The sequence below is a fragment of the Dipodomys ordii genome, unplaced genomic scaffold, assembly GCF_000151885.1.
Source record: "Dipodomys ordii isolate 6190 unplaced genomic scaffold, Dord_2.0 Scaffold76, whole genome shotgun sequence".
In the NCBI taxonomy this organism is placed as follows: Eukaryota; Metazoa; Chordata; class Mammalia; order Rodentia; family Heteromyidae; genus Dipodomys; species Dipodomys ordii.
The window spans coordinates 3,687,573-3,708,969 of NW_012267292.1; positions in this window are offsets into that span (position 1 = coordinate 3,687,573).

Here is a 21,397-nt window from a genome sequence, read left to right on the forward strand (position 1 = left end):
CTACTGAGTCAGAAATTGTCTAAGATGATGCTAAGCCAAATGAACTCCAAGACATGGACACCGAGGTTTTTCTTTGTTGCTGCTGTTCTCAATGTACTACTTTTTTCTTTTTGTGTTTTCCCTCCTATGGTACCCTGGGTATTGTATTGTTTATCTGAAATAGGGAAGGGAAGGGGAACAATAAAATCATGAGATAAAGGACAAAGTGGGAACCTATGCAACACTGATTCTCACAAGACAATATGTTGGAAGTGATCTGTACAATTTGGCAAGGGGATGGGGGAAGAGAAAGAGGGAGAAAAATGAGGGAGGGGATAACAAGTTAGACAAGAAATGTACTCACTACCTTACTAATGTAATTGTAACCTTTCTGTACAGCACCTTGACAATAAAATAAAAATAAAGAAAAATAAAATTAAAAAAAGAAATTGTCTAAACAGTGTTTTTCTACTCTTACTTTATCCTGTTGAAAGCTGCTTCCAGGGTTTTAAGTCCATCCCTGATTTTGGAAAAAGGAAATGGGGTTTTGTTTTGCATTTTAAGATGAGTCCTTCAGATGGCTGATAGCTATTTCTTTCTAGGTGGATAGTTAATAAATTACACACTGAATCTCTCATGCACATTGAGAATTCCCAATGACTGCTGAGACTCCTCAGCTCTATAAGAACACAGGGAGTAAACCTTGCACGTCACCAGCTCAGATTCTTCCAGCAGAAAATAGCAGTTGTACAACACCAAATAATTATCAGGACTAAATGTGGACATCTTGATACTGTCTGAAGCATCAGGTTGTCTTCTGGAAACTTCTAACCCTCAGCTATGAGACATGAAAGTTCATTAACAGTGGAGATATTGGTTTCATGGGATGAAAGTCTACATCCAGCACATACATTATATTTCAGATTGTTTTTCCCTTATAATCTCTGAAGATATTTCAGTTATCTTGAATTTAGATGAAAAAATTATTACTACTATTTCATGTAGGTTTTCATTGATTTTCATGTAGTTATTACCATTAATAACGTACTCATCCTTAAGAGGATCTATTAAGGGAATAAATCTTTCTGAAAAGTTACCTTTCATGTACATTTGTAATAGGGTTTTTCCCCCTCTTTTTCTCTCTATACAAGTCAATTTTATGTGTGGAAACAAGGTTTCAATGGCTTGGAGAAACATATAAAAGTATTCAAGTCTTTAAGAATGTTTTCACTTTCTAAAAAAATCTCTTAAGTAGAAGTGTGGGAAGAAAATCAATGAACATTAAAAGTGGACACGGAGCTGGGCTCTGGTAGCTGATATCAGAGGATTGTGGTTCAAAGCCAGTCAGGGCAAAAATTCCCTTAAGACCTGTATCTCCAATTAATCACCAAAAAATGAGAAGTGGCGATGTGGCTCCAAGTGGTAGAGCGCTAGCCTTGAGCAGAACAGCTCAAGCCCCAAATTCAAACCCCTTAACTGGAAAAAATATATAGATACGTGTGGTGCTCAAAAGAGAGGAAAAATCACACATTTCCATGGGCATAATTGAGATAATAAGATCAAGAAAAAGAGTCTAGCTATGTCTTATAGATGAAGCCAAAGAGCTATTTGCAGAAGGCAAGTGGATGGACAAGTCACATCCATTCAACACCCATTGGTATCCACCCCTTTACAAGGTGACCTTATGGATATTAAAAGAGAAAAGTATAGGGAATGGTCAGTAGGAGGCCTGGGGATCTGGTGGGTGAGAGAGGGAGCTTCATAGATAAAGAACACCATGTAGACATAATCACCACACTTGCAAAACTGAAGATCCCATTCAGTAAACAAGAGATTGTGGTAGAGACCATACTGTATTTATTGAAAGTCAGGTGAACTTGACACTGTGCATTTGCTTATTTCTCACTCAAGAACTTTTTAAAACAACAGCAACTGGGTTTCTAAAGGAAGAAAAACAGATTGTATTCTCTGAACAATTATACTTCTTGTGAATTTTATGCTCATTTCCCCCATATCTTCTCTTGATTTAAATTTCATTTCTCTTCCTAAGACAACCCTCTTTCTCTTGTAATGTGGAATAGATGTCTATTCCCCTATGGAATCTATTTTGGCTGCACAACTACTAAACACACAGGATTCATTACTACTCTGGTAGAAATACAGGCACCTCACATAGCTATTATCATGGACCAACAAATTTAGCTTTGTAGATCAGATAAATTTGGCTGTTATCTATATGAAAAAATCTCTGGGTCTGGTGCCATGGAAGACTTTTCCTGATTGTTTTCAACCATCTTCCCCAGGACTATGAGTAGACAAAAAAGGAAAGGCATTTTCTTGACTTGTGAGAATTTTCTGGAAGTGTTTCTCAGACCAAAAGGAATTCTCCTGTTGGAACTAGAGGAAGTCAGCACTGGCATTTGTGGTTTCACAAGCTGGCATTTGGCCAGAGGTCAGCAGTTTTGAATTTGGTTGCCAATAATGGCATTTGGCATCAGTACTAGTAGAAGAAAGCTCATTTGCTGCAAATACTTTTCTTGTGTAAGAGCTGAGAGAAAACAAGATTCAGAGCCAAGAGCCTAGAGGGCTGCTGGCAGTAGCCCAGTACCTGGAGGCCCTAAAAAGACACCAATTAGAAGCTTGTCCTGAGACTGAAGAAGTAAGTTCTCAGGTTCTTACAGAGACTTGAGATATATCAATGCAAATAACAGAATACCTTCCAGGCATTTGTTTCTATCCTCCTAGGAGGATGGGCAAATAAAGAAGAGTAAACCAACTGTGGTGCTAGTTATGAAGGAGTAAGTTGTTAGGAAAGATCCGTGAGACAGAAGCCAGTCAATTACCCTGGCAAGCTCAAGCTATTGACGAGGATCACATAAAAAATTTACATTGTGAAGAAGGATAGAGCAAATTTCCTGTTTTCAAGAAATTCTCCTATAAGAACTAATAGTGAGTCTTTCCATTTCCTAACAAATGGGGCAATATCAATCTTTCTGATGGAGGCACAGAATTCCATTTTGTGTGTGTGTGTGTGTGTGTACCACATTTTTTTGATCCATTCATCTACTATGGAACATCTGGGTTGGTTCCATATCTTAGCTATGGTAAATAATGCTGCAATAATCATAGTTGTGCTGGTAGCTTTAGTATGGTCTTGTTTGTGATCATTCGGGTAAATGCCCAAAAGTGGGATTGCTGGGTCATAGGGGAGCATTATATGGAGTCTTTTGTGGCCCCTCCATACTGCTTTCCAAAGTGGTTGAACAAGTTTACATTCCCACCAACAGTGCAGTAGGTTCCCTTCTGTCCACATGCCCTCCAGCATCTGTTGTTATTAGATTTCTTTTTTTTCTTTTATTATTATTATTTTTTATTGTGAAAATACTGTACAGAGGAGTTACAATTACATGGACAAGATAATGAGTACATTTCTTATCAAGCATTGTAGCCTCCTCCTTTGTTTCCGCTTCCCATCTCTTCCCATCCTCCCCCCACAATCCTCTCCGCCGGCCCCCCCTCGCCCCCACACGAAAGTTGTAAAGTTCGTTTTCGACATAAAGACTTGTATCATCATTGTTGCAATGGGTCCACCTGTATCCCTATTTAAAAGATTTGTTTTTCCCCGTCCCCTCCACAAATTATACCGACATCAAATACAGTGAAAGCAGGAGTTATACTGTGGGGGAGGGACATACAAAGCAACAAAGAAATAATCTTATAAATGTGTTAGAAACAATCGCATGAAAGAAAAAAAAGCATTTAAATACATATCTTAGGGTTCATTTCCCTAACATCATAGCCATTCTAACTGGAGTGAGGTGGAATCTCAATGTTGTCTTGATTTGCATTTCTTGGAAAAAATTTTACTAAGTGAAGTAAGCCAGGCCCAAAGAAACATAGGTTCCATGGTTTCCCTTATTTGCAATAACTAGCGCATGTCTAGGACAAGCAGAAAAGATCAAAAGCTATGTATATATGACCATATAAGATGATGTTAAGTGAAATGAACCCCAAAACAGGAACACAAACATTTTTCTTTTCTTTCTTGCTATTGTTTTTAATGTACTTATAATGTACTATGTGTTTTTTTTTTGTTTCTTTGTATGTTCTTGCCCCATGGTATAGCCCCTGTTTTCACTGCATCTGATTCCGGTGCCCTGCATCTTGTATATACATTTTTATAACTTGGGGAGGGGAAGAAACATAACAAAATGCTTAAATAAGGATACAGGTTGACCCATTGTAACCGTGAGATGTACAAGTCACTATGTTGAAAACAAACTTTACAATTTTGGGTAGGGGTGGGGAGGGAGGATTTGGGGAGGTAGGGAGAGAAGGGATTGTAGGGGAAAAACAAAGGAGGAGGTAACAATGCTCCATAGGAAATGTACTCATTACCTTACTCATGTAACTGTAACCCCTCTGTACAGTATTTTTTACAATAAAAATATACATGAAAAAAACTAATAGTGAATGTGGTAGATTAAAACACATGATTGCTTCCAAGTAATTTGTTTCATGCTGAAACATCAGAAACACAATAAAGGCCATTAATTACTAGTGGCAATTGTGTAAAATACTTTTTAAAATCTTAATTGATATCACAATGCTTGACATTTTAGTTTCAGAGAACTCTGCAGTGTTTCTTGGATTTGGAGCTGTCAAAGGAGTGTGCAAGTATGTCATCTTTGAATCTTATAATCAGCCCTTATTTATTAGGTCTCTGTTAGATGCCTTAGATCTCTTAGATGCTAGTATAAAAATAAAGCATGAGGAGACATGGTTGTTGTCATCAAGTACTTCCTGATGAAGTACTAAATGGGAAATCTCAACAGCTGATTGTGTTCATTTATTTTTAATAGCGTTAGTGAGACTAAATAAATAAAGGGCTTTTTAACAGAAATATTATTTTCTCTATGTGTCATTAAGAATCTAATTGAAAGTATCATGCTCTGGCAAATAAATTTATTCAATGGATGAGTTCAGAGCTAATTCCTCTGGAGACTGACATGTGTTTTCACAGGATCTCACTCTTTGGCATCATGGATGTTCAGCTTTCATAAATGCTAGCAATGAGTTGGCTGAGGGATTTCCTCAGTTTGCTCTTTCAATAGGGATCATGTAATATTTTGCATCTGATTTTTAGCTACACTTGCTAACCAGCATCATTGCTCAAGATGGAAAGATCTATGGGAAGTTTTCAGTTGTGCATGGTTTTCTTTGTTCACCTTATCTCTTGTGGCAGGATATAAACTTCACAATGTGAAGGCATTTTTTTTGCAAATGGTTCCCCTTGAATATCTCAAGCTCCTTAAAACTTATGAGAATAAGCTCCTCACTATTGTTGGGCTTCTTCATCAGCTTTAAGGATGGTGAAACCTTTTGATTTTTGGTACATCTAGTGGTCATGGTTTCAATACCTTCCTCTTCCTTCATCTTTCCATGTCTACACTTATAGTGAATGGTAATCATGTTAGCTTTACCAAGGCCATCTTCCTTTTTGATCTCCCTATCAGAATATGTTCTCCTCTATCTCCAAGTCAAAAAACAAAATAACAACAAAAAACCTGATGATTAAATGCTTAGGAAACAGCCATCATAGAAAACATGCCTAATATATTATTTTCTGTCTCAAGTACTGATGCAGCCCACCCAGTTGCAGTGAAGATGCAAAATATATGACTTCTGATCATTTAAGGAGTAACTAATGAGACCCTGGTTCTTAGCCTTCTAAAGGGTAGTGACAAAAAATAAAATCAAAGTAGTCTCCTGAAACTAAAGTACATCATCATCCTTTGCATTCTACATCTCACTTGCAAGTGTTATTTTAGCAAGATAATCTTATTGAAATCCACATGTCAGAAGCTGATATTAAGTTCTATGAAAGAAAGTTTAACTTGCAATGTTATGAGTAATGTTTTGGTAAATTATATCATCTATGAAAATTTTTACTTCTGAATTTTAAAATGAAAGTATTTGACTTTGTTTTCTTAGTATTGATTTTTTCCATTATCTCTCATATATCTGTGCTAATTTTCTAATATAAGGAAAGTTTGAGAAAATTGCGCATGTAATTAAATATTAGTGATTCCCTGTGACGAAAAACTGTAAGATAAAAAATCTTGTATGCTGGGCACCAGTGCCTCACACCTATAATCCTAGCTGCTCAGCAGGCTGATCAAGGTTCAAAACCAGCCCAAGCAGGAAACTCTGTGAGACTCTTATCTCCAATTAACCACCAGAAAACAGGAAGTGGCACTGTGGCTCAAGTGGTAGAACTCTCACACTGAGCTGAAGAGCTGAGGGGCAGTTCCCAGGCCCAGAATTCGAGCCCCATGACTGACAAAAAAAAAATCTTGTAATAGAAATAGTATAGTATAAGTAAGTTGAAAGCAAGTAGAAATTTATAGTACTTGTAAGGCATAATAAATGATTTAAAATAGCTAATTTATAGTTCCTTCTTTAAAAGAAAAAGTTTTATAGGAGAAAAATATAAGTAAAGAATATTTAATGAATCAAGTACCAGTGGGTCTCAAGAGTATGAGATCTGAAGATCACATTTCAAAGACAGCCCAAGATGGAAAGTCCATGAGTTTTTCACCTATTAACTACCAAAAATCCAGAAGTGTAACGGTGGCTCAAATGATAGAGTTCCAGCCCTGAGCTGGAAATATTTTTATATATATATATATGCAATATATATTAAATATATGCACCTTATAAATATGCATATAAACATTTTATATATGCACCTTATAAAAATAAAGAATGTAAGAATAATTAATAAGTAAAATCTTAAGGCACAGTAATGTGAAAATACATATTTAAAATGTCTAATATTGAAAATAAATCAGTATTAGCAAAATTAGTATAATCATTAAAAAGCATATATTAGTAAAAAGCTGTGGTAGACTAAATCTTCCTTGCTGACAAGGAAGCTCTAGCCTTACTTCCTTTCCTCTTTGATTTGATTGATTGATAAATGGCAGACTTAGCTACCCATTCTCATTGGCTAGCTCCTTACCTTGCTGCTCCCTGAGGAAATATTTGACTCCTAGTCGCCCCTATCTCTTCCATCCTATGTAAATATTTGAAATAGGCAAGTTAATTTTGTATATACAAAAATATATGGAGATAAAGTTCACATACCTTTAACGTCACCCTTTCAAAGTATGTGTTTTTTAGTCTATTCAAAGAGATAAGCAATTTACATCATAGTCTAACTTCAGATAACTTTTATTATACCATCCTCCAAATAAACCCGTCATCACTAGCAGACACTGTGCTTACTCTCTGGATAAATTCACCTTGAAAAAGAAAGCACAAATCTTGAGAGAGAAACAAACTGGTGAGATCTCCAAACTTTAGATGAATGTAAAGAAATAATAATAATAATAGAAAGAAATCATAAACACAAGAAAAAAATAGTTTTAGGTCCCAATGATTGAGATGATCAGAAAGATATTAGAGAAAGGAGATGTCCAAAATGTTCAAAACATAAGCAATTTGAAACTACAAGAAAGAACATTATCAGGAATACCATGGCTGTTAAATAAAAAGATTTTAGAATTGTGAATAAAACATTGAAAAAAGAACATGACTAAGTTAAAAAGTAGGTTAGACATAATTAAAGAATAAAATTAAAACAGTTATAAATTATATATAAGAACTTAGCAAAAATGCAAAGAAATTTTGACATGTGAATGTCTATTAATCTTAAAAACATGAACTTTTTAATGTTATTATAAAGATGATGTACAGAAGGGTTACAATTAGGTATGTCACATAATAAGTATATTTCTTTTTGAACAGTACCACCCCTTCCCTCATTTTCTCCCAGTTTTTCCTTCCCATCACCCCCCCCCAAGTTGTATAGTTCATTTTCTACATGGTATCTAGTCAGTACCACTATTTCACTTATTCATCCTTTGTCTCTCCATCTCTGTGCCCCTGCTTACTCTCCCAAAGACAGATAAATGAGCAAGGCAAAAAGAATAAAACAACAGAAACAACAGTGAAGAAAAAAGCTTCTTGTTTCTATTTCTTAGAGTTCATTATGATAAAAACTCTTTATTTATAATAAGATGCACATACATATTGCACCTTTGTGTTCCTGTTCTAAGAATATACTCCTTTGGAGAAACAAATGCACAATTCCTATGTATATCTGATCATACAAAGTAATATTTAAATGAACTTCAGGGAATGAAAATAATAGTTTTTTTTCTTTTTTCTGTGAAAGGACAAAAGGGAATGAATGAAGTTGAGGAATATTTCACATTTTTTCTTGTTTCTTTCAATATTATAAAGATTACACACACACACACACACACACACACACACACACACACTCACCACTTTGAATACTTCAAAAATTTTAAAAGAGAAAATGAAACAATTATTTTAGCAGTGAGATTGAGAAAGGTTTTTACTTTTTTAAAATTAATTTACTTTATTGTTATTATAAAGGTGATGTACAGATGGATTATTACAATTAGATGAGTCAGGTAATAGTACATTTCCTTTTGTACAGAATCATCTGTTCCCTCAATTTTTCCCAGTCTCTCCCTCCCATCTACATCCATTAGTTGTATAGTCCACTTTCGTCTATGTCCAGTCAGCTCCACTGCTATACTTTTTTCACCCATTTTCCCTGGAGATTGAGAAGTTTTAAAACAAATTTTAAAGGTTGGTTTAAGTCCACTGTTTCTGCTGTTCGCTGGGTGGTCTTACACAGGTTAATTAAGGAATGTATTTTCCTCACAACTGGGTATCTCATTTCCATAAGAAGCCAGTGATGCATAAACTTGAAATTCCAGTTACCTGTGATGAGAATTAAACAAAATACTAAGTGTTATCACCTTCATGCATGGTAGGTACCCCTATGCTAGTCAACTTTCCATTATTGTAACAAAACACCTGAGGAGACAGTCAATTCATAAAAATATTTCAGCTCACAATTTTGGGGTTCAGTTCATGGGCACTTGGCCATGTTACTTTGGGCTTCTGGCACCATTATATTGGGAATGAGAATGGGTGATGTAGCAACAAATTTACCTTATGGTCAAGAATAGTGGGGGCTGGAGGGAGATAGAATAAGACCTTACTTTCCTATTTGGGGGCATACCCCAGTTCCCCTTGATGGGAAGACTTCCACTAAGATTTACCCCTTAAAATTCCATTTCCTCTCAATATCACCTTTTAGATTCAAGCTCTCAACATATGAATATTTATAAGGACATTCCAGTTCCACACAATAGAGCTCCCAAAAATATTAATTTACTCCTAAATAAATGTAGGTAAATTCTCAAATCACACTGCAGGATTTATCTCATATCTGAGCTCACAAAAGATTCTCACTTGAGTCTCTATTTTCCTTCTCAGCTCTTCCTTCTTGTTTGACTTCTATCCCTAACCTATAAATCCAAGTACCATGGAAATACTGTTCATCTCTTTTCCAGACAATTTACACTTGGTCATCAAGTTTGGTAAATTTTGTTTCTGAAAATTTGTTCACACCCTGTCTAGATTGAGATCACTTCAGTCTTCTCTTGAAGTATGCAAGTAACCTTCAAGAAGATGCATGTTCCACTGGGAAACCCACAGCAGACATCATGAGTTCATCCTCTGTTAAGCTCTTAGATAATCTTTGTCACCTCACAGTTATATCATGGGCACATGGAAAACTCTTCAGAATCAAAGAAGATATCTTATGAATACTGTCATAATAGTCTATCATATTGATCTTATATATTTAAGGTTATTTCTAGCTTTGAATGATTGCAAATAAATATGCAATGATGAGTTTTATACTCCATGGAATACACTCATGATACTGAATGTAAGCTAAGCAGAGAATTATAGGGTCAGAGGGGGAAAATATGTTAAAACTCCTTATAGCAAATTGCTTCTAGAATGGCTCTACCAATTATGACTCCTTTACATGTTAGCATTTGTACTGACTTTCCTATACCATTGCTAGCACCAAAAAAATTATAGATGCCATTCTGCTTTCTTTTTTTAACTAAAAAAGAAAAAACAATTTTTCTAAAAAATGTTATTGTTAAAATGTTGTACAAAGGGGTTACAGTTACATGAGTAAGGCAATGAGTACATTACTTGTTGATCATTATTACCCCTTCCCTTCCTTGTTTTGTCCCACTATCCCTTCCCTCCCCACCTCACATACTCCTATCCTTCCTCCCCCAACTTTGTTGCCAGAAGTTGTAAAGTTCATTTCCAATATAGTGTCCTGTGGGTATCTTTGTTGCAATGGGTCATCCTATGTCCTTGTTTCAGGATTTTGCTATTCCCCTTCCCCTCCCCATGTTTATCACAGCATTATTCACCATAGCTAAGATATGGAACCAACCCAGATGCCCCTCAGTCGATGAATGGATCAAGAAAATGTGGTACAAATATACAATGGAATTCTATGTTTCCATCAGAAAGAAGGAAACTGCCCCATTTGTTAGGAAATAGAAAGTCTTGGAAAAATTCATATGAAGTTAAGAAAGCCAGTCCCAGAGAAATATAGGTCCCATGGTTTCCTTTATTTGCAATAATTAGTATACATATAGGATTATCTTATCTGATGAGCTGAAAAGCTCAAAAACCATGTATAAATGAGCATATAAGATGATGCTAAGTGAAATAAACACCAAGATATAGACACAAGAGGTCTGTCTTTATTGTTATTGTCTTAAATGTACCATGTGACTTTTATCTTTTATTGATGTTGTTGTTTCCTTTGTATATTATTTCCCCTATGGCATATTCCCTGTTGTCACTGTACTCAATTTTGATATCTTGCATCTTGTATATACAATTTTTTAATTATCTATTTGAATTATTCTAATGTGAATTATCTATTTTTTGTCAACTTTGTTTCTGGACATTAGTGTTTTCTTACTGATGTGTATAAATCCTTTATTAGAATAATTTTTCTTTTACATTGCTTTGATCTCTTCTCTATGAATTTTGATTTTGCTGGCAGTATTTAGTCATGTAGGTATGTTTTGTACAAGGGTAATTGTTTGAACTATCTATTTTCCTTGGCCAGTTTATTTGCTTTGTATTATCATAATATGTTGTCCAATCTGAAAAATTAAATATATATTATTTTAGTACCCTCCTAATTCTTTTGTGACTTCCTTGTTTAAAATATGCTTTGAATTTCATTTCAGTATTTATTTTAGTGGCATGAGAGCCATATTTACCTGATGAACAATTCCTCCCTTACCACTTATTAAATCATTCACTCTCATCATTGATTTAAGATGCTCATTTATCAGTTACTAACATGTACAGTAGTCTTTTCTTTTCCTTTAGCCTTCATATTCTCAGTTATTGATCTGTTTATCTCTTTTCACAAAGTACATTCATAAGTCAAGATTTTTCTCATCACTTTCTTCTATTAAAGGTTTCTTAATTATGTTGTTTCTTTATGATTAAAAATATGTTGAAAGAGCACAAAGGAGTGAATTTTTGAAGATGACAACAATAAATAGTTTAATTATTGAATACCTTATAATATTCTATAGTACATTGAACTCCAGCTGGTTATTTTCTGACCTACTTCTAATCGCTGCTGAGCCAAGCTGGATCAGTTATAATTCTGAGTCTGTCAAATGTTACCCTTCTACTCTGATTTGTAGCCGAAGCTCAAAGCTGTCTTTCATCTCTGCTACCTCACTTTGTGCATGTAAAAGAGAAGATTGCTCTAGAGATTCAGCAACTCACCCAAGGGCAAACCAAAAAAAAAAAAAAAAGGAAATGCTTTGTGGAAGTTTCCAGCCTATAAGCAAATCTTGCAATTATAGAACTGAACTCTATATTGAAGGTTGTTGTTTTATTTTAATCCTCCTCCTCTTATTTAGAGATCAGGTATCACTATACAAACTGCTTACAATAGAAGTCAACTTGAAATCCAGCGGATGGAAAAAGCATAGCCATAAAGAATGTGGGAGCTGGAGAGAATGATTTCAATAACTCTAAAGTGTTCTGTGAAAATCAGAGGCATTGCTTTCCTTTCTACTGTTTCCAACTATCTAATCACTGGCTTTCAGGTCTTTCATGAATATTATGTTCTACTCAAAATGTCATCTTAGAAAAAGATTCTCATTTATTTATATGACAAATATTTATAATGTCCACAAACAAAAATTATTCCAAAGAAGAACCACAACACAAATAAGTTGTTAAATTGCTGCAATATGGAATAAGGGCTGAGTTTGCTTAGTTGAGGCAGGTGGCCAGACTTAAATGCCAGTGTGGACCAATGGGAATAATGCTGCCTGAAGAAAAAAACAAGGCAAAGGGAAAGAATGGTTCTGAAGACCAAGGGAAATTTTGAGAAGCTTTGAGAAAGAGAGAGGCTTAATCACAGTGTCCAGTTAGCAAGGTTATTTCCCTAGTTTTGCATCTGAAAAGTTGAAGCAGGGGCAATTAAAGTATGAGACATTAACAAAGCAGACAGTATATACAGGGATAGACATGCTTGAACTCTGGGCCTGGGCGCTGTCCCTCAGCTCTTCAGCTCAAGGCGAGTGCTCTACCACTTGAGCTACAGCGCCACTTCCGGTTTTCTGGTGGTTTATTGGAGATAGGAGTCTCACAGTCTCTCCTGCCCGGGCTGGCTTTGAACCGCGATCCTCAGATCTCAGCCTCCTGAGTAGCTAGGATTACAGGCGTGAGCCACCAGCGCCCGGCTCATTCTGAAGTTCTTATGCTCTTCTGGAGCATAGATTGTTTCATTCTGTGGAACAGGGGTAGCTCTCTCCTGATGCTTTGGAATCGTTGATCTCTTGGGGTTCCCTTTAGGGTCCAGGCGCTATATAAACTCTGAATGATTCTGAAGTACAGTCACGTGGGACCGACCTGGTCAGGATCACATAATGTGTTCCTTGTGCATCCTCCTGTTAGAAGAACCAACTCACCATTGTGTACTATTGTTTAGTGCCTTTGTTATAAATTGGAACACAGATACAAGAAGTTGGTTTAGCCCAAACTCACTAATGGTTGTCTTCTATTATTGGCTTTCATTAGAATGTCATGGCTTTCTTTGTTGATAATGTCAGTTTTTTTAGGCGCAGGCCCCTCAGTCACAGAATGAGTCAGTGGTTTCTTCACATTCAATCAAACTTAAATAACTGATTACCAAATCTCACCATAAGACTGATGAGGAGTGTGAAACTCAATGACCATCATTTTTCTTAACCTCAGCTACAAAATTTGTTCTCTAATTTTTTTTCTCTGAAATTGAACACATCATGACTTCTCAATATACAGACTTCTTTAATGGGCTCCTGCTTCTTCTCCACCCTACACATAAGCAAGTATGTTGGGTTGTAACCATGAATCAGGACTAATATTTTCTATGTCTTTCTACAACAGAGTATGCTACCTCACATGCTGAATCATTTTTATGCAATCAAAATGTTACATGAAAATAGCAACACACGGGCAAAGCAGCAGAATCTAGTGTTAACCTAGTAAACTACAGTTGACTCTGCAGTCTTTGAAATTTGCAAAGCTGTGATTACACAGTGTTGATTCATTTCTACACCTTCAAAATAATATCAGTCAATCTTGTACAAACATAACAATATTTCACACCTGCAATCTGTAGAGAAAGTGACTTCTAGAAATTCACAGGGCTATGGCCTGGTTTGCAATCATCCATGTGACTTGATCTGCAAACCAAGCTCTGAAACCTGGGGTTTTCTCTACCTCCCTCCCTCCCTCCTTCTCTCTCTTTCTCTCTCTTCATCTCTCCCTCTTTTTCCCTCTTTCTCTCCCTCTCTCCCCTCTTTTCTCTCTTTCTCTGTCTCTCTCTTCTCTAGTCTTCTCTAGTCTTTAATTGCCATTCAGAAACTCTGTCAAAGCAGTTTGGTGGACAAAACCTACAATTAATTTTAGAACTATATTCCTTTTCTGACATAATTGAAAATTTCTCTTCTCTCACATCATTTCCTTTGAACATATCTGTTCTTGATGAACTATTAGCTCCTCTCTGAAATGCTTAATGTACTTTTAATTTCCTATTTTACCTCTACAGTCTAGATAAACCCTTAAAACTCAATTGCTGTCTAATTTTTTTTCCTCCTACCATTTCCCTGTTGGCTCACTCTGTGCTCTGCATTTGCACTTCCCTTCAAGCAAAGGGGTCCTGCCCATGAAGCATTGCTTTTTCATTCTCTGAGTACATTGTTGACTTTGCATATCAAAGAATCATTTGATGAAGTACTTATGATTTTATTATGAGGATGGTTTCTGGTTGTGTTCCATCCATACATTATTAGTCCAGAAATTAGGAGGGTTATTGCATTTGTCAACTTATTTATATATGATTAATTTGTGAATTGAAAAATAATTGAAGCCAGATACTGATTGCTCATTCCTGTAATCCTAGACACTCAGGAGGCTGAGATCTGAGGATCACTGTTCGAAGCCAGCCTAGGCAGGAAAGTCCATAAGATTCTTATCTGCAATAAGGTACTTGGCAAAAGCCACAAATGGCACTGTGGCTCAAGTGGTAGACACTAGCTTTGAGCAAAAGAAGCTCAGGGACTGCACCTAAGCCATGAGTTCAAGTCCTCAGACTGGCACAATAAAATAAAAGAAATAAATAAGTTTGAAAAGGGACCTCAAATATTTGAACTGAATATATGCAATTCTATCTAATTCTGCTTGTTAATCTTATAGATAACTCACTTGAAAGCACAAATCTAGACATTCCTTCAGAGATCCTTCTGAGGTGACTGCTCCACCTCTGATGCTGTCCTTCTCCAGTGTGCAGCCTTCCCAGGTATGTGTTCTACAAGGACTCCTCTGATCTCTGGGCATTAAGCAATTTAAAACAGGGTGAAGCTGAACATATTTATCTCTCTCATTTAACATTTCATGGAGAAAAGTATTCCATTTACAGACCTGAGAACGATCTCATAGCTCTAAACCAAAAATGTGCATTGTAAAATGTAGCCAAATAGATAAGCTCAATGTGAAATTTTCCAGCTAGTACTTCCTTCAACCACTGTACTGTATTGAAACAATCAAGGGACCAAGCAAGTTATTCTGTATTTTTTTCTTTCAGACAAAATAATTTTTAGCTGAATACAGAAACTCCACAAAGAAAAGAAACTAAGCCGCACAGTTGACTGTCCTACCCGTATATACCTTACCATCTCCACATCCCTTCATTCTCTAGCAACTCTCTAGGAATTGAAGGCAGAGGTCTTCAAGGATGTAGAGTGGTTTGGTATCTACATTTCCATGGTCTTAGTAATCTCCCAGTGTATTGGGTAAGATCTCACAATGTACCATGAGATTGCCCTCATGATGACCAAGGCTTTTTTCTCTCCAGTGATTTATTTCTGTTCTTTAAATAACAACTTTCCACAATCTGTTTCCTCAGCCTTTTTGCTTTCAAAATCCGGGAATCTATCCTGAAAATTTAATCTATTCTAACCATCATATAACCTGCTTTCTGATGGGCATACCCATCGGTCTTTTCCAAAGGCACTTTTTGCTTATCTTGTTTATAAATTAACTCAACCATTTTTCTCCCTAAATTTGTTTTGCCTACCATTGGTTTTTCATTCAACTTGAAACTGTATAGACACCCTGTACCTACCTTACACCCTCATCCTCTATAACTAATTCACGGTGGCTTTCTCATTCTCATCCTTCTTCTTATGGCAATGGTTTGGATGTGATTCTGCCACACACACAATTCATGTATTAGAACTTAATTTCCTGTGCAACCATGTTAAGAGATGGGGCCCAGTGAGAGATGAATAAGTCATGACAGCAAAGCTCTGGTTAATGTATTAATATTGTTATCACAGAAAATGGGTTCCTCATGAAAGAATGAGTATCCAACACTTCCATTTTGAGGATGCACAAACAAGGGCCTCACCAGATGCCAACTTCATGATCTTGAAATTCCCAGGATTCAAAACTAATCATCCTGCTATCCATCCTGTGTTATTTTGTTCTAGCAACACAAAACTCATTAAATCAGTCCCTCAAGTGTTAACATTGCAATCAAATTTGCATCATCTCATGCCTAAGATGCTATAAGAGCTCATAGTATCACCCACCAACATCCATTACCACTGCATAAAATACACACACACACTCACTCACACATACACACACACACACACACAAAGTGTTCTATATGTCATATCTTAGTGTTTCACTTCTCACTCAAAACTCACATCTGCTACAGGATAAAGTTCACACCAGTGAGCATATAATGAAAGATTTTGTGCCTTAAGCCTGAACTCAAGCTGTGAAAGTACTTGCCCCAGGAAGAGCATAAAGCAGGAGCTGCAGGCTAGAGCATCCATAATTATAATTGTACTCAGGTGTAGAGTCTTCTTAGAAAGTCCTTTGTGAGGTTGATGGGAAGGGCTTAGTAATCATCTTTGAAATAATTACTTAATGCTTTTCCTTTTTCCAGAGGAGGCAGCAAACCTTCAACTTATCTCCTAGTTATATTCTTGGCTATTTCCCAGTGTGCTCCAATTTCAGTTATGTATTCTTTTCCATGGCAAAGTAATGGCAAGGAGGATATAGTCCATTACTTACATACCAAGTGTCTTGTTATGAACCTAATCTCTATGCCTCTATTAGTTCTTGTTTTATACCACTCCCTTTCCTTAAGGTCACTGATGACATAAGTATTAGATCACAGAACTCCACTAGCTTTATTCTTGATTCTATTATAGAGGCAGATAAATAAATGAAATGCTCCTATTCCCAGCTATCAGTGTGGCCCCTGGTGGTCCTGGAAACATATTTGTGGCTAGTCCAGTATTAGAAGATTACTTCCTTCTCTTCTTTATCCTACCTTGGATACAGATATAAAGTTGAAGCTGCCTCAGGAAGACCGTAACCACGAGGTTGCCAACCAACCCACTTAGCACAGAGTAAATGGAAAGAACGGGGGGACATGCTACATTGGCCCTGCTCAGTTATCTCTAGGCTTCCCGTGAGACAAATAAAGTCAGATTTTCTTAGGGAGCAGTTGAGTGAATTCTGTACTTCACCGAGCTGAAATCAAGAATCACTGACACAGCCTTCCTCAGCACTAATGTATAAAAGAGATAGGAACTCCCTCAGTTCATAGCTCAATTCACAGACACTTCACAACATGGACATGCAGAGTGATAGACACTTTGGAGCAAGGACAAATCCTCCTATCTGCAACTGAAGAGGTCAGTATCCACCCTAGGTTTTAATGTAACATCAAGCCCAACAGTTATTTTTGTCCTGATTTTTTGGAGGTAGGGAAACTGAGACACATTCTTTGTGACTTGCAAGATACATATTGTAGGATCTCTCAGTGCCTCTGTGGACCAATTTCTTCGCTACATTACACTACTCAACAATGTCTACTAGAAAAATGTCTCTTTCCTGTTTTAGCACTTATCCAAAATATTAGAGAATATCATGCATCATTATAACATTAATAGCTGCAGCATTTCTCCCCCTCCAAAAACTCTTCTGTGTATTATTTCTGAAGCAATCTTCCTACTGGATAATTATTCTGCCCCCAAATTTGCTAACAACATATATTAAAGAAAAAAGAAAATATGGTATTATTTAGCTGTTGCTTTTGAATTATTATACTAGAGTCATTAATTTACATTTTTACCCATCACTCACCCTTATATAATCTGTTCCCCAAGCATGGTAAAGTAATTAAAATGGCTGAGACTGAAAAATTGCAAAGCACCAGATGCTAATACTAATTCTCAAGGGCTAAAAAAATGAAGAATAAGCTTTGAGTTCTGTGAATATTCTTCGATATTTATTCAGGATATGACAATTCTTGTGGCTGATTATATGAACTACTTCAGGTCTTCTATGCAAATATGACATTCTCTTGTATTTCTCCCAGGGCTAATCCTTTCCTCTATATTTTTACCTGCTCGCTCTGTGTGTGTGTGTGTGTGTGTGTGTGTGTGTGTGTGTGTATTGGTCCTGGGGCTTGAACTCAGGGCCTATGTGTTGGTCCGTAGCTTTTCACTCAAGTCTCCGCTCTGCTACCAGAGCCCCAGCTCCACTTCTGGCTTCTACTTCTAATTAATAGATGATAAAGTCCTACAAACTTTCCTGCCTAGAGTGGCTTCAAATTGAGATTCTCAGTTCTCAACCTATTGAGTAAACAGAATTACAGGCAGGACCCACCAGCACCTGGCTTTATTCATCCTTTTTCATTTAACTCATTATTCCTAATTCAGTGACATTTCCATTGTTTTTCCCATCAGTCTCTTTAAGCCCATATTTCCTGTTCAGAGCCCTTTGTCTAATTCTTTGGATCCACCATTTTATCCCATGCAAAAACTCTTCTACTTTTACTCAGTTCTTGCTGTGTTCAAAGAGGGAACATTTTGCTATAGTTTAGAAAACAAGTCAATAAGGGTTTAGACTTGATCAAGTGGAGAGCACTATTTTCCATCTTGTTTATGGTTCTATTTTATACATTCTATCTTTTAGAGCAGTTCCACTGGCCATGATATACTTCAAATGTTACTTGGGTGAGAAAGTTTTTCTTTAAATTTTTAATGTTCCACATTGAACCAAGGCTTCATACATACTGCACAAGTATTCAACCGCTGAATCACATCCTCAGCTCCTCAAAATATTTTAAAATGTCTTTTCAAAGACATTTTTGTTATGTGTATGTCAGATTTTTGTCTGTTAAGTGTTCTTTTTATCTCTCAATATTTAAAATATGTTATAGTATTTTCTTTTTCCTTGCATGGTAGTTTGCTGGGCAATTATTTTTCTCATTGTTCTGTAACTATTATATTTGATCCATCTCTGTTTTCAAGATTTTCTCTTTAAACTTGGTTTTGAAAGTTTAAAGACGAAAGGTGTGGTATGTGTTGGACCTGAGTTAGAGGTGTGCAGTGTGTGCGCATGCTAGTTAGTGCGCAGTTAGTGGCTAGTATTATCTAAGCTTTTCAGACTGGTGGTTTAGATTGTTGATTGTGTGAAAGTTTCACTCATTATTTCTTCTGCAAATATTTATTCCTTCTCTTTTCCCTTTTCTCCCAGCACTCCCCGCTTCATTCTAGCAGTTTGAAACGTTTCTACTAATTTACCTTCAAGATCTGTCACTATTTCCACAGCTATTGCAAATCTACCAAGGAAGGCATTTAAGTCATGTTTTCAACAATGTCAACACTGATTATATTTTTATTTGTATCATATCCATGACTTTTTCTTATAATCTCCCTTTCCCTACTAAAATCATTGATGTAATTTTTCATGCTTTCAACATTTTCCATCATGTTAGCATATTAAGTATATTTATTTTTAAACTCCAGTGTCTATGTCCCATCTGATCATGTTCCTATTGTTGCTTTATGCTTCGGATAAGATATTTTCTCACCAGTAGATATAACTTATAAATATTTTGGTACAAGCTCTCTATAGAGAGAAAAATAAAAGTGTGGCAGAATTTTGTTGATTAAAGTCCATGTTTCATTCTATGAAGTTTCCAGATTTGTGGGGAGATTTATGCTAAACTGTTCTAACAAATGTCAGTCTCACGTGGAGCTTTTTTGAGACTACTTTCCCAGAAGATGACAGATTTAGTTCCTTCTGGAGTCTGGGAAGATGCTTCTGGTCAGAGATGATGTGTTGGCCTCTGTTCTGTTCTTGTAGTTCAATGTGTTCTACTGTGCCTTGGGTAAATTCATTAGTTTCCCTGAAGATTGAACATCTTCTCCATAAAAGACAGCGGTAGAAGTACTGGAGTGGATATGTTGGGTCTCTAGGTAGCACTATAGCATGAGATCAGAAAGGTAGTGGAGCTTTTCCTGGGTTCTTCCTCATTCCTCCCATGAAGATTTGGTTGGCTATTGAACTATTGTGATCCTCTGACCATATAACATGATGCTAATTGAAATGAACTCCAGCAATAGGGAAACAAGAGGTTTGTTTTTGTCTTTTTAATGTACTGAATGAAGTTATTTCTTTTTTTCCTTCCATGTTTTTTCCCTTTGGTTTATCCCCTGTTGTCATTGTTTTTGGTTTCAGTACCCTGTGTTTATCTGACTTGGGGAAAGGAAGGAAAATAGCAAAATGGTAAAACAAAGGACAAAGGATGAACCAATGCTATAGCAATACTCACAAGACACTATGTTGGAAATGAACTTCACAACTTGGGGAGAGAGGAGAGCTGGGGGAGGGGGAGGGAAAGTGGGAGAAAATAAGGGAGGGGGTAACAATGTTTGACATGAAATGTACTAATTGCCATACTTATGTAGCAGTAACCCCTCTGTACATCACCCTTACAATAAAATATTTTTCCCTATAAAAAGCTTCTACTGATCAAGAAAAAAAGATTTGCTTAGTTCTTAGAAGAAAAGCTAATGGGATATACATACTTTTCCTAGTGCTACATCTCCTAGAAGCTTGACACTCTTATACCAGCCCATCCTCAGCCTTCAGATTTTCACAAAACTTTCTTTAATTTCTCCCACCATTTATATAAAACCTAGTGGTCTGGGCCTCCAGGAATGCTGGAATCTCTTCGGCTGGCCTCAGGAAGTCAGTTTGCCTTGAAACCTGTTTTCTGACAGGTCTAAGCAAAGGCATTGAATTGTAGTTTGTTCAGATTTGTGTTGTTATAAGAATTAAAGTAACAATTTCCAGTTCATTACACATAATGCTATAACTAGAAATCTTTATGTATATAGTACAAACTAATGCTGATGTGAGTCCATTTTATATCAGATATCAAGGAAATTTCATCTTCTAGGCAAGAAGCCTGACAAAATCACCATTAGACAATCTTTTCAGATTGTAATGTTACACATGGGGTGACTAATTCACATGAGAATGTGTGCCTAACCTGCATGATAAATTAGTAAAGAAACTTCAAGACATCTGGATTTGTATGGATTTTTCTATAACCTACAGCAGCACAAAGATGAGAACCCATATCTTAGTCAAAACTGTTATGTTTTGTGCAAATTAAAGCCTATTTTAAGTAATAATAAATAAAATAAATTGTCTTTAATTCTTTCATCATGGATAATTCAGGATTAAAATATCATCCTTTGTAATTTAAAGAACATTCAATTTTGCCAAATATACTCTAGATATCATCATGACATCATAAGATATTTGAGAAAAAATTATGCATGGAAACAGAATGCTTCAAGATCACAGGTGGTTATGGAGGTAAGAAACATAGTCCTCCTATGAGAAATTGCAGCACAGAAGCTTAATACTGAATCACTGAAATGCTGAACTTGAGATATGTAAGGGAATACAGTGCAGCCTGGGACATAAAATTAACTAATCATTATTAATTAATTAGTTAATTAAAAGTAAATTGTAATTGAGCAACAGAATATATATATATATATATATATATATATATATATAT